The following is a 17,910-nucleotide window of genomic DNA, read 5'->3' as shown; positions in this document are numbered from 1 at the left end:
GGAAGGCTGGCTGGCTGCCATCTATGGGCTCAACTCAGTTCCCAGCAGTACTTCTCACCTGAGGCAGGAGATGATTCGTCAGCTCCCATTCAGGCTTTTGCTGTAGAAGCTTGTCTTGCCATTACAGGCTTTCACTTTGTGATGGTTAATTTATGTGTCAATTTGACTGGGCTATGGGATGCCCAGATTGTTTGAAAAACATTTCTGGATGTGTCTGTGAAGCTGTTTCCAGAGGAGATTATCACTTAAATGGGTAGACTGAGTAAAGAAGATTATGTCACTAATTCGAGGGGGCATTATTCAATCTGTTAAGGGCCTGAATAGAACAAAAAGATGGAGGAAGAGTGAATTTGCTCTCTGCTTGAGCTGGGACATACATCTGCCCTTAGGCATTGGCACTCGTTCTTCAGACTCAGGCCAGGACCTGCGTTATCAGCCGATCCTCAGTCTGAATTGTACCACCGGCTTTGCTCATTCTCCAGTTTGCAGGCAGCAGATTCAGAACTTCTTGGCCTTTATAATTGCATGACCCAATTCCTATAATAAATCTCAGATATCTATCTACTATCTATCTATATCTCATGTTGGTTCTATATCTTGGAGAACCCTAATACACATTTCTAACCACAGAGCTGCCATTCTTCTCCGGGTGCCACATTGCCCATTTGGCCCAGTTCTGACCTCTCGACAGAAACTTTGGATCCTAATCGGGTTAGGGGTTGGCTTTTTCAGCGCCCCCTTCAGGATAGAACCCACTCAGCAGGTGGGACCATAACCATGCTATTCACTTGCAGTTCTCCCTGGTGCCCACAGTGTGCCTGCTTTTCTTGGATCATTGGTGCCCTTAGATTTCTGTCTCTGTACCCTTCCCACCTATGAGGACATAACTCCACTTGATTTTTGGATCTTCTTCTCCCCTATGCCTTTTGCTCTCAGCACTTACTGTTTCTACTGATGTCATATCTCCTAACCTTTTTAGTGGAGTGCTAGGTCAGGAGACTGAATTCTGATGCCAGAACTTGTGGTTGGCTCAGATCCCAACCCCTGTACCCCCTACATATATACTAACCTTTTCTGCTTGATCAGAACTTCAGAAGTGATGACAGAGAGAGCACATTATTATCTGCAACTATGTATTTAAAACCTCTACGTTTGTCCTTCAGTTTTTGCCATTGGTTGGTGGTCTGTCTGTATGGTGCTACCATGCTCCACCAAATTGAAAATAAAATCCAAAGTCTTTGCCACAGTCCGCAAAACCTTGTATGATTTGGCTCCTGGTTGTGTTTCTGTTCTCAGCCCGTCGCTCTTCTTGTTTACTATCCTACTTCCTCATTGGCCGTTTTTCTGTTCCTTGAACAAGTCAAGCATGTCCTTATCTCAAGGTCTTTTCTATCGCTGTTTCCTCAGCTTGAAAGATTTTCCCCAGGTACTTGCATGCTTACTATCTCATGTAATTCAGGTCTCTAAAGGCAACACTTTTCAATTAAGCCTTTCCTAATTCTCTTATCCAAAATAGCACCTTTTTCACCCTCTATCACCATATCTGGCTTTATTTTTTTCCCTAGGATTAATTTCAATGTGCTATTATGTTTTATGTTTATATGATTTAAATATTTTTTTTTTCCATTTCCTCTACTGGACTATAAGCTATCTGAGAACAGACATTCTGACTATTTTGTTTAACTTTGTGACTTAGCACATAGTGCCTGACACCTTGTAGAATGAATGAATCAATAAATGCTGAATGAACAAATGATTTTTTTAAATGAGTCAGTGAGAGTCTGACTGTTGACATTCCTGGCTTGTTTAGCAGCCTGACCTGGAGCTGATTTGTTTCCTGGATATGATTCCTGGTTTCTGTCTCCTTCGCCCCAAACCTGACTTTTTATTCTCCCTTGAATCCATTCATCTGATCCAAGACTCCTTATTCTCCTTGGTGTTCTATCTTTGACTTTTGTCTGAATCAGACTGAATCTGGTTGTAGCAGTAGCTTCACAGGAAGCATATGACCATTAACTTCTAATGTTAAAGCTTGACCAGTGGTGAATAGATTTCCCAATCTGGAGATCGGCCTTTGAGGAACAGCTGAGTGCACTTTCTTCAGTGCGTTGCCTTTAATCATATTGATAAACAAAGTGCTTCTTCTCAGAATAACTGACAGGATTATATTGGCATGGAAGACAATTATAGTGATTTAGAAGATAAGAACTCATTGTAAAGATGTAGAGTAATATTTTCATGGTGCAAATGAGTAGGTTAAAATCTAACATTCGCAGCACCTTCTCTTCCAAATTTTTGAGTAAAGGTTTTCTTGAAATGGCAGAGGTAGCTAACACATGAAAACAGTTTTTCATTTCAGGAATGTTTGTTAGTACTGCTAGTTTCAGCTCTTAGAAAATATAAACAATAAAATAATATTATGTAATGGTAAGAATACCTGTAAAATTATGTGCATCATAGTAAGAATGATGATTTCAAATACCCTTTTCAGGCAAAAATAACGTCAAGAGACTTTGAGCAGTGCATGGAGCTTTGAAGTATGTGGCACTTGCATTCTGTGTAAAGGGAGTTTGAACTTCCTTCTGGTGCTGGCGCAATGCAATAAGTTAGTTCAAGTACAGTGCCCTAAGAAGGCCGTAACAGCGTGAGCTACTTTTAAGGGGCAAATTGGGTCGTTAAAGGGATTGGGTGTGTATGTGTGTTGGATATTGACATTTCACTGGGAAAATCAGGGGTCCAGCCTGGGAAGACAGACTATTTCAGTGAGACACTGAAACAACCGTAGGGACAAAGGTGTTTTAGAATTGGGATGGGGTCCTCTGGGCAATGCTCAACCAGAAAGTGTTGGATTATGAAACTCATTCTACCAGAGCAGCAAAGGCAATCAAAGCCATCTAGGGCATTTACAGAAAGTTCCATAGGATAGTCAAACCTCCTACCGATTTTTATGACTGCAATTAGGAATAGAAAGCCAGTAAGAAAAACCGTGTAGCTGGAATCTCTGTTACTGTTAGAGGTAAGATATTTATATGGCTTTTGTCTTCTTTCTATTATGAAAATTGGTTTTCTTCCCCGTCTTCTGGATCATTCTCATGAAAACACACTGTTTTTTCTCCTGTTTTAACAAGAGCAGCAGCTTCACCACTACCACCAGCACCACCATAGCTTTCTTTGACCCTCACTCCTCCTCTAGGCACAATCCTCATTTTTGCTTCCACTTCCTCACATACGCTTTTCTCTTGACCTCGCTTATATCAGGATTTTATCCTCAAAACTTGCCTGAAACAGATTTTTATCAACATCTACAATGACTTTCACACACCTCAATTCAATTGCTGGTTCTCTCTCAGCCCTCATCTTATTTGACTTACTAGACACCTTTGATATGGCAGTTTACTCCCTTTTGCTTGAAGCACTTTTTTCTCTTGACTTCCAGGCCGTTACTCTCTCCTGTTTCCCTCCTAACTTTACCCTAACTGCCTCTTCTCAGTCTTTTTTCCTGATTCCTTCTCACTAACCCAGAACTTCCTTTCTGCCCAGTTACACTTCATTCATTGGTCATCGTCAAGGGCTTAGCCTAGTGACTCCGTGGTGTTGCTGTCTTGGCACTCATTTTCTTTGGCCAGGTGTGGCCAGCAGGAACCTTGACCTGACGCTAGCCCTTCATACAATTGCCTGCCCTAGATAACAGCCCACAGAGTCACAAGTAAATGTAAGTTCCTGATGTGAGTTTCACAATAGCCCTGGTGGCAAACATCAATTTCTCTTGAATCCCAAGGTTTTCCCCTTGTGTACCCCTTAGATAAGACCCCTGTGCGGCTTACCAGAATCCCACTCTTTTGGTTTGAATTGACCTATAGTCTAGGAATCCCAAAACACTCCACCCACAGACTGTAATAAAGGCATGTGCCCTAAGTCCTATCATCCTCTCTGTCTGCACTCTGTAGTGTGGTCCGTTGAGGTGTGCTGTGTACTTCCTCCAGGACCTGTGAGTAATAAACTTCTCTATTTCAATTTCTCCTGTTGTCTGTTGTTGAGCTGCAGCTCACCATACAGCACCCTTTGCTCCCTTTAAATGTTAATTTAATGAAGTCATAACAATAGTGGTGTCACATCTCTGGGCTGTAAATAGCCTTTAGAGTTGACCCCCAAATTCATTCATTCAGTGAACAAATTCATCTACATGTTGGAAAGTCTCTTGAACTCAAGACTTATTATTCTGACTGACTTCTTGGCGGCTGCACTTGGATGTACAGTATGTGTCCCAAATTTAGTAAGTTCAACACATGTTTCCTACCCACATACCCACCCTGAAAACTAGCTCCTTCTATGATCTTCTCAGCTTCAGTAAATGAAATGTAATTTTTTCCTGTTGCTTAGACCAAAAACTTTACTCTCCCTCTTTCTCTCATATCCACTCCATCAACAAATTCTGTTTGCTCTACTAAAAGAAATGATAATCCGCTCATTTCTTACTGTCTCTTGCACTGTCACTTTAGTCCAACCCACTGTCATCTTTGGCCTGAATTATTTCAATAGGCATTACTAATACATCTATGCTTGGAGATGAAATTGGTATGAAATTTTCTTCCATTGTATTATTATGCAATTATCAGACTTAGTATTCAGCTAATACCAACTTTGTAAGTAATTTGGAGAGCTTTAATCTTTTCCTATGATCTGGCACAGGTTGTAAAAGACAGAAATTACCTGTTTCTTGAAGTTTGATAAAAGTTTACTGATGAAATTGTCCTGGCACCATTTTTGCATGTCATTCTTCAATTTCTTCTGTAGTTAGCAGCCTATTCTAGTTGTTTCTTGAGTTAATTTCATTTGTATTTTCTAAATTTATCATCCATCTCATCTAAATTTTTTTTCAATTTAATGCAATGAAATTGTAGATAATATTTTAAAATATTTATTGATTTTAGCATAGAGAGACTAAAGAGAAAGCAAAATGAAATGAAAAGCGGCCCTGATATCTCAAGCCAGATAACCTCTTATATTAAAAAAAAAAGAAAAAAAGTAATACATATAAAAGGCTAGAAAATGACTACACAGAAAGTTGCAAAATGAAAAATTAAGGTTGCCTTATCCCCTCAACACACAAGTCCCTCTCCCAACTGTAATCAATTTTAACTATTTCCAATGAGCAGGTACCCTGTTTAGATTTAGAAAGGAATGCCAACACAACTATGAATTATTTTTAATTTCAGTCTACTCACCTTGACCAATATATTTAGGATATTTGCATCTATTTGTATTCATATATCTTTACAAGATTGGACTATAGCTTACCTTTCCCATGCATCTCTTTTCAGTTTTCATTAGTTTTACTAGACTTATCATAGGTTTTAAAAAAAAATCTTTCTTTCCTATGATCTAGAGAACATGGTAGAACTAATCTTTATAATTATCCATATGTGAGATGTTCCTTGTGAAAATATTTTTAATTACAAATTAAATTTATTTTTTATGATTATAAGACCATTGAGGCTCCTTAGATACATTAGGTTGATTTTGATACATTTTATTTTTAGAGATTCTTAAATTTCATCCAAAGTTTCTTCAGATTTATTGGCATTAAGTTAATCATAATTTTTTTAATATCTTATCATGAAACATTTTTTAACTGAAATATGATTGATTTTTAATATACTAGTTTCAAGTGTACAACGTAGTTACTCTATATTTTTATAGATTATACTCCATTTAAAGTTATTGCAAAATATTGTCTGTATTTCCTGTGCTATACAATATATCCTTGTAGCTTATTTACTTTATACATAGTAATTTCTACCGCTAATCCCCTACCAATGTCTTGCCCCTCTTTCCTCTCCCTGGTAACCATGAGTTTGCTCTCTATCTGTAAGCCTCTTTCTGTTTTGTTATACTGTATTCCTGTGTTTTATTTTTAGAGTCCACATATAACTGATAACATAGAGTATTTATCTTTCTCTATCTGACTTATTTCACTAAGCATAGTACTTCCAGGTCCATCCATGTTGCTGCAAATAGGAAAATTTCATTCTGTTTAATGGCTGAGTAATATTCCATTGTATATATTGATATATCCCACATCTTCTTTATCCATTCCTCTCTTGATGGACACTTAGGTTGCTTCCATATCTTGGCTATTGTAAACAATGCTGCTATATACATTGGGGTGCATGTATCTTTTCGAATTAATGTTTTCATTTTCTTTTGATATATTCCCAGGAGTGGAATTGCTGGATCATATGGTAGTTCTCTTTTTAGTTGTTTGAAAAGCCTCCATATTGTTTTGCATAGTGGCGGCACCAATTTACATTCCCACCTCAATGTACCAGGGTTCCCTTTTCTCCACATCCTCACCAGCATTTGTTATTTTGCAGTCTTTTTGATGCTGGCCATTCTGAAAAGTATGAGATAATATCTTATTTTGGTTTTGATTAGTAGTTCTCTGATTATTAGTGATGTTGAGCATCTTTTCATGTGCCTGTTGTCTATCTAGATGTCTTTTTTGAAAAAAACGTTCAAGTCTTCTGCCCATCTTTTAACCAGGTTGTTAGTTTTATTGATATTGAGCTGTATGAGCTGTTTTTATATTTTGAATATTAACATCTTATCAGACATATCATTTGCAAATATTTTCTCCCATTCAGTAGGTTGTCTCTTTATTTTGTCAGTGGTTTCCTTTGCTGTGCAAAGCTTTGTAGTTTAATTAGGTTCTGTTTGTTTAATTTTGGTTGTTTTTCCTTGCAGGAACAGATCCAAAAAATATTGCTACTGTTTATGTCAAAGAGTATTCTGCCTATGGTTTCTTCTAGGAGTTTTATGGTTTAAGGTCTTACATTTATGTCTTCAATCCATTTTGAGTTTATTTTCGTATATGGTGTGAGAAAATGTTCTAATTTTATTCTTTTACATATAGCTGTTTAGTTTTCCCAGCACTGCTATTAAAGAGACTATCTTTTTCCCACTGTATATTCTTGTCTCTGTTGCATATTAATTGACTATATGAGAGTGGGTTTATTTCTGGGCGCTCTATTCTGTTCCATTGGTCTGTGTGTCTGTTTTTTGTGCCAGTACCATACCATTTTGATTACTGTAGCTTTGTAGTATAGACAGGAGTTTGGGAGCATGACACCTTCAGCTTTGTTCTTTTGTCTCCAGATTTCTTTGGCTATCTGGGGACTTCATGATTCCATATAAATTTTAGATTTATTTGTTGTAGTTCTGTGAAAAATGTCATGGGTATTTTGATAGAAATTGCATTAAATCTTAGATTTCTTTGGATAGTATGGACATTTTGACAATATTCTTTCAATCCATGAACATGGGATATCTTTCCATTTATTTGTATCATCTTCAATATTTTTCATCATTTTTTTGTAATTTTCAGAGTATAGGTCTTTTACCTTCTTGGTTAAGCTTATTCCTGGGTATTTTAGTCTTTTCGATGTGATTTTAAATGTTATTGTTTTCTTGCTTTTCTCTTTCTGATAGTTCATTACTAGTGTATTGAAAAGCAGTGGACTTCTCTGTGTTAATCTTGTATCCTGCAGATTTTACTGAATTCATTTATTCTAATAGTTTTTTGGTGGAGATGTCAAGGTTTTCTGTATCTAGTATTATGTCATCTGCAAATAGAAGAGTTTTACTTCTTCCCTTTGAATTTGGATGCCTTTTCTTTCTTTCTTTCTTCCTTTTTTTTTTTTTTTTTGGTCTGATTGCTGTGGCTAGGACTTCCAATACTATATTAAATAGTAGTGGCAAGAGTGGGCATCCTTGTCTTGTTTCTGATTTTAGAGGAAAAGCTTCTAGCTTTTCACCATTGAGTATAATGTTAGCTGTGGGTTTGTCATAAATGGCCATTATTACTTTGAGATATGTTTCCTCTGTGTTAACTTTGAGAGTTTTTATCATGAATGGATGTTGAATTTTTAAATATTGCAGTATAGTTGATTTACATCATTAGTTTCAGTTGTATAACACAGTGATTCAACATTTTTATATACTCCATTTAAAGTTGTTGCAAAAAACCCCACTATATTTCCCTGTGCTATAGAATGTATCCTTGTTGCTTATGTATCTTATCCATAGTTGTTTGTACCTCTTAACCCTACACTCAATCTTTCCCCTCCCTCTTTCCCTTTCCCTGCTGGCGTCCACTAGTTTGTTTTCTATATCTGTGAATCTGTTTCTGTTTTGTTATATACACTTGTTTGTTTTATTTTTTAGATTACACATATAAGTGATAACATACAGTATGTGTATTTCTTTGACCTATCTTACTAAACATAATACTCTTTAACTTTATACACATTGTTGAAAATTGCAGAATCTTTTTTTTATTGCTGAGCAATATTCCAATGTATACATGTATATCAAATCTTATTTTAGAATGGATATTGAATTTTGTCAAATGCTTTTTCTCTGTCTATTGAGATGATCCTGTGATTTTAATGCTTCAATTTGTTAATGCAATGTATAACATACATTGATTTGTGAATATTGAACTATCTTTGCATCCCTGGAATAAATCCTACTTGATCATGGTGTACGATCCTTTTTATGTATTGTTGAATTTGGTTTGCTAATGTTTTCTTGAGGATTTTTGCATCTATGTTCATCATAGCTATTGGCCTGTAACTTTCTTTTCTTGTTGCGCCTTTGTCTGGTTTTGGTATCTTCATAATAATGGCCTCATAGAATGAATGTGGGAGTTCCCTCCTCTTCAGTTTTCTTGAATAGTTTGAGAAGGGTAGGTATTAAGCTTTTCTTTATATGTTTGGTATAATTCCCCTGTGAAGCTGTCCAGTCCTGGGCTTTTGTTTGCTGGGAGTGTTGTTTGATTACTAACTCGATTTTACAATTAGTGATCAATTTGGCCAGATTGTCTAATTTTTCCTGATTTAGTGTTGGAAGATTGTATGTTTACAGAAATTTGTCCATTTCTTCTAGGTTGTCCAATTTGTTGGCATATAACTGTTCATAGTATTCTCTCATGATTTTTTTATATCTCTGTAATATCAGTTGTAATTTATTCTCTTTCATTTCTTATTTTGTTTATTTGGGTCCTCTCTCTTTTTTTCTTAATGAGCCTGGCTAAAGCTTATCAATTTTGTTGATCAATCTTTTCAAAAAACCAGCTCTTAGTTTCATTGATATTTTCTATATTTTTTTTTTCTATTTATTTCCTCTGTGACCTTTATTATTTACTTCCTTCTGACTTTGGGCTTTGTTTATTTTTCTTTACATTTAGGTTGCTTATTTGAGCTTTTACTTGTTTCTTGAGGTAGGCCTGTATTGCTATAAACTTCCTTCTGAGAACTTCTTTTGCTTCATCCCATAGATTTTGAGAAGTTGTGTCTTTATTTTCATTTGTCTCAAGGTATTTTCTGATATCCTCTTTGATTTCTTCATTGACCCTTTTTGTTTGTTTGTTTGTTTTGTAGCATATTGTATAGTTTCCACATGTTTGTGTTTTTTCCATTTTTCTCCCTGTAGTTGATTTTTAATTGTGGTTGGAAAAAAATCTTGATATAATTTCTGTCCTCTTAAATGTATTGAGACTTTTTTTTGTGGCTTAGCATATGATCTATCCTGGAAAATGTTCCATGTGCACTTGAAAAGAATGTGTATTCTGTTGTTTTTGGTTGGAATGCCTTGTAGATATGTATTCATCTTCTCATATGGATACAAAATTAAAGAAATAGAAAAAACATTTCTTTTAAAATGTTTACTTGGTTTATTTTGTTATTTTTCTAATTTTTTAATCTGGATGCTTTTGCTTACTTTTAATCTCTTATTTTCTAATATAATTATTTGAGGATAATATTTTCTGTCTAAATACTTTTTCATGGCATCTTCCCAAAGTTTTGTGCTTTCATTATCAGTCAGTTCCAAATATTTAAAGTTTCTTTTGAGGTTTACTTTTCCCCTTATGTTATTTAGATTGTGTGTGTTTATATGTCCTGATGTGTGAAAACTTTTAATAATCTTCTTAATATTGACTCCTAATGAAACGACATTATGTTAAAGAACATGGTCATATGATATTGAGTCTTCATATTTTGTTGAGACTTGCTTTATTGGCTTAATATATGGTCAATTAAAAATATCTGTTTCACATACTTTTGAGAAGATTGTATATTCTCTGTTGAGAGCAGAGTCATATATTAGCCTTATAAGTAAAATTTGAAAATTTGGTTATCTAATTATTTTATAGCCTTAATTTTTTGTCTACTTTATGTATCAGGAGGACAGAATCTCCTACTATAATAGCAAAGTTATTTGCAGTGTACTTCTAAATTCTATTAATTTTTTCTTTACGTTTCAAGGCTATTATTTAATGCATACAAGTTTAGAATTATATTTCTCTGATCAAATAAAAATTTTCATTGTATAATAACACACTGGTCCTAAGTTCTAATGTTATATTAATATAGCTGTCTTAGCTTTGTTTTAGTTAGAATTTATTAATATATACTTCCATCTTTTACTTCTGACCTTTTTGTGTCTTTAATTTATGCATTTATTTTGTAAATAACATCAGCCCATTGAAGATAACATCACTGATTTCATTCTTCATTGTTGCTTTTGAAAAGTCTGCTGTTATTCTTTTTTTTTTTTCCCAACTGTTTTGGAGATCTGTCTTTACAGCTGACCCTTTGTATCCATGGGTTCTGCATCTGCAGATTCAACCAAATTGAAAGTATTAAAAAATTTCAGAAAGTTCCCAAAAGCAAAACTTGAATTTGCCATGTGATAGCAAATGTTTACATAGCATTTACATTGTATTTACAACTATTTATGGATTATTTACCTTATATTTAGTATTATAGGTAATTTAGAGATTATTTAAAATATAGGGGAGGATTTGCGTAGGATATATGTAAATATAACATCAATTTATATAAGAGACTTGAACATCCAGATTTCAGTATCTTTGGGGTGGGAGGGGTCCTGAAACCAATCTTCCATGGATACTTGGAGACAACTGTACTTTCTATTTTCTTTTAATATTTTGTTGTTTTCTTTGGTAGTTTATAATTTTACCACAATATATCTAGATGGAGGGTTTTTGTTTTTGCTTTTTGCCTGTCTTCTTATACATTGTACTTCCTTTATTTGTGAATCCAGCTTTTATCAGTTCTAGACAATTGCCAACTATTGTATCTTTGAATATCTTCTCTCCTCTATTCTATTTTTTTTCTGATGGGACTAGGATTAAACATATTTTATATCTTCTTATTTTATCCTCCATGTCTCTTGTTTTCTCTTTGATCTCTTCCATTTTCTTTTCTCCCTGTGCTGTCTTCTGGATAATAATACAGGTTTAGCACAATGTTCAGTAAATCTCTCTTTAACTGTCTAATCTATTGCATAATCTGTTCATTCAGGTTTTTTTTTTTAATTTCAAGAATTATACTTTTCAGTTCTAAAATTCTCTAAAATTCAGTTCTAAAATTCTGTTTTTCATATATTTTTGGTATTTAAAAATTTTTAGTGGCTTGTTTATTTTATTCATATTTTATTTCTTTATATATCTTTATATATCTATTTTTTTCTTATATTCTGTATCTGATCATTGAAACATCTGAACTCTTTGGCCATCTAAATCTCTTGTTGGTAGTTTCTTCTGACTCTTATTCCTGGTTATCTGTTTTCATATACATTTAATTTTTAATCTATCATATTGCTGGATAAGTAAGACTAAATTAAACCTTTCCTCCACAAATGGAGTTGTTTTGATAGTATTATTTGGTTTGAAATATAAATGATACTGAGCATATAGGTGTAACTATACTTATTAAAATCCTCTTGCCATAGTGACAGGGATGAAACTTTCTGGTTGTGTGTAATTAATACCTCCTAGAAGATTTGCCACAATGTTGGAAAGGTTCATGAGCCTTAAGTTTAGAATATTTAGAGGTTTTCTGTCTTACAAGGAAACATCAATACAATCCAGGTAATATCACATCAGATAAGTCACCCATTTAAACTAAGAATTTTCAAGGATTTGCTTTTTGTGTTCTTAAAAGAAAACATCCTGGTCATTTCAAGTAGGTGGCTCTTAAATATTGGGAGAGAATTGAAATATCCTCTCTGTTTAAGGAGAAATGAGAGTAAAAAATAAAGTGAATTACCAATCAATTGATTGAAATCCTTTAAATCATATAAGAGTCCCTAACAACTAACTATTCATGACACAGAGACTCCAATGGGTCTATTTTCAGAATTTTGATGATTTTTTTAAAAACTGAGGTTTCTTAAATTATTCTGTGGGATTTTTCTATGAGATTAATAAGTAAAAGGAATAAAAGTCATGGTAGTAGAGCAGTTGGAGCAAGAATTCATATAATAATAAAACTTCATTCAATAATAAAACCTCCATTTTCTTTTGTAACATAGGTAGGGTGGGAGAGGAGTGGAAGTTATCTAGGCTCTCAACTACCAACTGAAAGAGCAGATTGGAGAACCTTATTGAAATTTATGCCTCAAGATAGGATTCAGTGAATCTTCTAGATTACTTAACCTTTTGATGTGTTGATTAAGAACTTTCTTCCTCCTTATTTTGTATGTAGTTACAATTATAGTATACTTTAAAATATCAATTATTTGATATTTTCCTTTGATTAAACATAAAAATTAAACTCATACATTTTATTTTACACCTTATCACTGTATGACACTTGGCTTTCTGTGTATAAGTACAGTTTTAGAATACAAGGTGAGGAGTATGAGGAAAAATATAAAGCCCTAAGCTTCTTATTCATAAAATCCATTAATGGAATCATTTGGTTCTTTTATAGCAGAACAGTTGAGCTAATCACAGCTTTATGACTGGAAAAGTTAAGAATTTTTTCATTCACAGATGACTTGCAAACTCAATGAGCCTGTAAGAGATGAACTACTTTTATGGTCATAGTCATGTATTGTATATACAACCTATGGCTTTTTATCTTTCTTGAGTGGCCTGTTAAGAATTTCTGAAGCAGGCAATGGTGCATAAAAAATCCTGACTCATGCAATCTCAGAGACTGAAAGAGTATTCAGAACTTTAGTTGGATTCTATCATCATTTTAAATAAATAATGGCTTTAACATGAAAATTAGCAGAATCCTTTAAGATAGCAGGTAAACTATACACTTATTTTTTCTATCTGAAAAATTGTCCCCATATCCTCCTTTTAAAAAAAAAAGCCCTAGTTTTCAGATAAAGGAATACTTATATAAATTCATTGTCATGGGTTTCTGCTGTATTTGTTTATTCCACTAGGTGTATTCCTGATGTCTCATAGTTTTTGTAGACCAGAGTTCACATTCCTGTTTTCAACAAATGAAGGCTTACATGGTTCCATTAGACTTGGCCTTTCTAAGCAAACACAATTTAGGAAGAAAAGGATGTGTTTACCATTCTCATCATCTTCATGGAAGACTCTATTACTCATTAAAAACAGTACTACATTTCCAACTTTTGTACATACTGTTATTGCCAAAGTTTCTTGTAACTATGGTTACGGACAATTACATATAACAGTACACTAAACGGGGGGGTTCTGTCATATTTTTGGTCATGATTAATTCTCGTGTATTGCACAGTTGTGATGATAATGTTTATTATGCAGTGTTCTAGATTGATGGCAGAGGGTGAGGGTGTCAATATCCAGGTTCACAGGGTCCCATTAGCTTTCCATGTATAGATATCAACTCAGTCTCTTTTGTGCAGATACCTTGTGAGTACTGTAAAAATATATTGTATATATATAAAAAAATCTGGGCTACATAGCTACTATATAAGGAAAGTAGACCAGGAGACAAAAACAAAAGAAGACTAGTTATTGGATTTAGAACAGTGATCAATTTATTTACTTTGGAAAATATCTTCAGTGTTTCCTCTAAAATTCAGGTAAACAATATGCTTCACTGTGTTGTGTTTTTATGTTTGACTCACAGGAGCAAGTAACCAGTGAGTCTTTTTTTTTTCATTTCTGCCCAAATCATTAATGGCCATAAAAGTGGCTCATTTAGTTGCTCATGATCAGGCTTCCTTGTGAAGAATCATTATAGCTTTATCCTCCTTCATTGAAGAGAGGTTTTCTAACTCCCTGAGAGAAATCAAACCTACCTGCATTGTCTGTTTCTTCCAGACAGCTCACATTCCTAATACGTCCAGATATTCTTCAGTCAAGGAGACTATTTCTTAAAAAAAAAAAGTGATGGAATTTTGTTCACACAATTGGGATACATTTTTATTCAGATCCATAAATATAATATCATTTTAAATGTTTTTTCTAATATCTGAAGGCATTTGATGATGGAATAAGAGTAAGGCAAGTTACAAGGAGTTTTTAAGGATAAATGTGAAAATGACGAAGAAGTATGGGTAATTGAATAAACACAGTAAGGATAGCTCTTTGGGTATAATAGCCTCTTGATATCACTTACAGGAATGCAGTAGAGTATGTCACTAAGGCAATATATGAATGTAATATGCAGAAACTAATAACTGATTGCATAAAATTGTCCTCCTAAACTATGAAATATTGTTCTGCTGGTGAATAATGCTATATAGGGCTACTTCTAAGACTGGATTGGACACATCTAAGTATTTATCAAACCTCTGAATGCCTTTCCTACCCTCAGTATATTAAGTAGTTTCTTTTAATGATGAGTGCACTGTATGTATGGTTTCATAGATCATCATCTCATTTGATAGAAAGAAAATCTTATGTGAATCCCTCCTTTTAGGCACACTTTGTAATTGAGTTTAGTTATCAGAGATATATGGAAATACATCTCTGGATACTTAAATTTATTTTAACTTCACTCATTGCCCATGATCATAAATCAGGAGGGGTGTCTAGTAAATTCAGAGACGAATTCAAGGAAGTGTTGATTACTGTCAACATTGCCCAAGTTTCCTCAGGGCAGTAGGAACATACGACCTGTTTTTTTCTCTTTTCAGGCGGAAAGCCTTACATACTCAGTAGAGTATCCTCTCCTTGTTTGCAGTTTCTCCTTTTCCAGTTTCAGTTACCTGTAGTCAACTGCAGTCTGAAAATATGAAATGGAAAATACCAGACATGAACAATTCACAGGTTTTAACTTGTTTGCTGTTCTGAGTAGCATGATGAAATCTCCCACTGCCCCATTCCTTCTCACATGGGATGTGAATCATCCCTTTGTCCAGTGCATTCATGCCATCTCTACCCTGCCTGTTAGTATAGGAAAAAACATGGTATATATAGGGTGCAGTACCATCCATGGTTTCAGGCACTTGCTGGAAGTCTTAGGAACGTGTTTGCCATGGATAAGGAGGGCTACTGTGTGCATTTTAGGGTATTAACTATATTCCAAAAGGAAAATTAATCTGCATAATCCAGGGGAGACAGTGGGAAAGGGAAACAGTGACAGAAAAAATTGGAAAATATATTTTAACTTGCATATGTCTAATGGTTATTTAATAATACCTTTGAACATAGTTTTTTGAGCTTCTGAAGGAAGAAACAAATTCTTGCTTATGTTTAGCTGGCCACGGAGTTATGCACCATCTCGAAGAGCATATTGTCAGAGCTCCATACATCATAATAGAGTTCTTAAATAATTGTTGCATTGATAAATTTCACTAACATGTTGAACATTCTGGATTCACTTTCAAGGGATACCATTATATTCCTCGCAGTTATAAATGCATCAGAAAAACAGCCTCTCACAGGTTGTACTAGATGCCGCTGAGAGCAGTTAGTATTTTTAAAAGTCTCTTTCTTAAACCAGAAGGACTCTCCAGCATTAGATATGCTGGCAAGATAATAGTAGGCTTTATTACCATCAACACAAGACTGTCAGTATATAAGCAGAATCTTAGATGCTATTCCTATACATAAATACACTGTTAGCTTTTTTAAGCAGTATGATTCATTGTCTCATGTACAAATAGCAAGGGCATCCAGAATGAGAAACCAATAGTCTGCCATTTATCAAACTTCATTCACTTCGCTGGAAACAGGACCAGCTTTCAAACTGCTATAAATACCCTGTGATTAAGTTATGGAAAGACAGTGCTCCCTTCCGGAAACTCAGTTCCCTGAATGAGTCAAATGTTCTACTTAAACTATATTTAAAAGGCACCAATGATTACGTTCACACATATAGTTGAAGGAAATGACTAGTTGCGTTGGAACATAGCTTTCAAATATAAAAGCTTGTTAAAAAGAATTATAGTAAAGACTTACTGCTATTAGGACATATCAAAGAGCAAACAAAATTAATGCACTTGGTGGAGTCAGTAGAGAATAGTCTCCCTGGAACATAACTTCTGTCATATAAGAAAGTCCGGCCATTTTTTGTCTCAACAAGTAATCATTTTTTGATACTCTTCTTTATGTGCATGCAAGGATTACATATAGTTTTATTTTCATATCACTTATCCTATTAATATTTAATAGCATTCTGGTCTGTAGCATACAGATACAATTATTCTTCTTCTGTGCATTTTCAGGATGTCTCTGGATACGAAGCACCTGGGTTAGGTCAAGATTATCCCTCTTTTTCTAGGAAATATATTGAATATATCAAAATTTAAATTTATATCAAACTGCCTGTTATTTATTTTCTTTTTATTACTGTAAAATATACATAGCATAAAATTCAGCATTTTAACCATTTTAATGTCTACAGCTCAGTGGCATTGAGTTCATTCAGTGTTGTACAGTCATCATCACCATCCATATCCAGAAACTTTTCATCATCCCATATTGAACTCTGAACCCATTAGACATGAACTCTCCATACCTCCTTGCCCTGACCCCTGGAAATCACCATTCTCCTTTCAGTCTCTATGAATCTGACTGCTCTAGGTACCTCATAAAAGTGAATCATACAGTACTTGTCCTTTTGTGATTGGTTTATTTCACTTAGCATAATTTCTTCACTGTTCATCCATGTTGTTGCATGTGTCAGAATTCATTCCTTTTTAAGGCTGAATACTATTCTATTGTATATGTATATACCACATTTTGTTTACTCATTCATTTGTTGATGAATGTTTGGGTTGTTTCCACCTTTTGGCTATTGTGAATACTGCTGCTGTATAATCTGAGTAGATTATTTTCTTACTCTCATTTCATCCATACTTTCTGTGTTATATTTATGTTCATAATATATCCTCTGTGGTGAATTATAAGCTCCTTGAGGACAGAGTCCCTACTGGTTTTATATTTATAAGCCCATAATATCCAGCACAATTTTTAGACATAATGAGTTTTAATGTTACCAATTGGATCACTAAATGTATCTCAGATAAACTGTAGAGTTTGTTCGTAGCTACCACCATCACCAAAGACAGGGAGAGAAAAATAATGAACACTTAACAGTGATCACAGGTAAGTCCCTTTGCTCCCTCTTGAGTCTCCAATTTCCTTTAAGAATGCTCAGAATAAGTAGGGAAAAGGAACTCCTCCAGACTATACATCCAAGTGTGATGAACTTACTAACTACTAAAAGTAGTGCAGAATTGTATCAATATTTTCAATGTGAATCTGAAAGATCAAATATTTAAGTGTCAGTCTGATTCAATGAGTTGATTAATGGCTTTCTTTGTGACTATTGTATAAAAACTCAACAGGTGACAGACACTATTTGCCAATCTTATAGTGCAGCCTTGCAGGTGAATTAAATACCTAACTAGACTGCCAATAGCTTTTTTTTTTAGCTGGTATAATTTTCGCCAGCATACTTACCTATATTATTACATAACTAGAAACACTCTTTAGCAAGATTGATGTAATGAGTGATTCTAAATCTAGTGAAAGAGCTAGAATTTAAATGATGATAGTAATATAATTTATTGAGCATTTGCTGTGACCCAGATATGCTGTAACAGGTACTTGGCACTTGGCATTCAGTATTTTATTTGGTCATC

The sequence above is a fragment of the Phocoena sinus genome, chromosome 13, assembly GCF_008692025.1.
Source record: "Phocoena sinus isolate mPhoSin1 chromosome 13, mPhoSin1.pri, whole genome shotgun sequence".
Lineage (NCBI taxonomy): Eukaryota > Metazoa > Chordata > Mammalia > Artiodactyla > Phocoenidae > Phocoena > Phocoena sinus.
The sequence above is the reverse complement of the archived record's forward strand: the minus strand, read 5'-3'. Positions refer to the sequence as shown.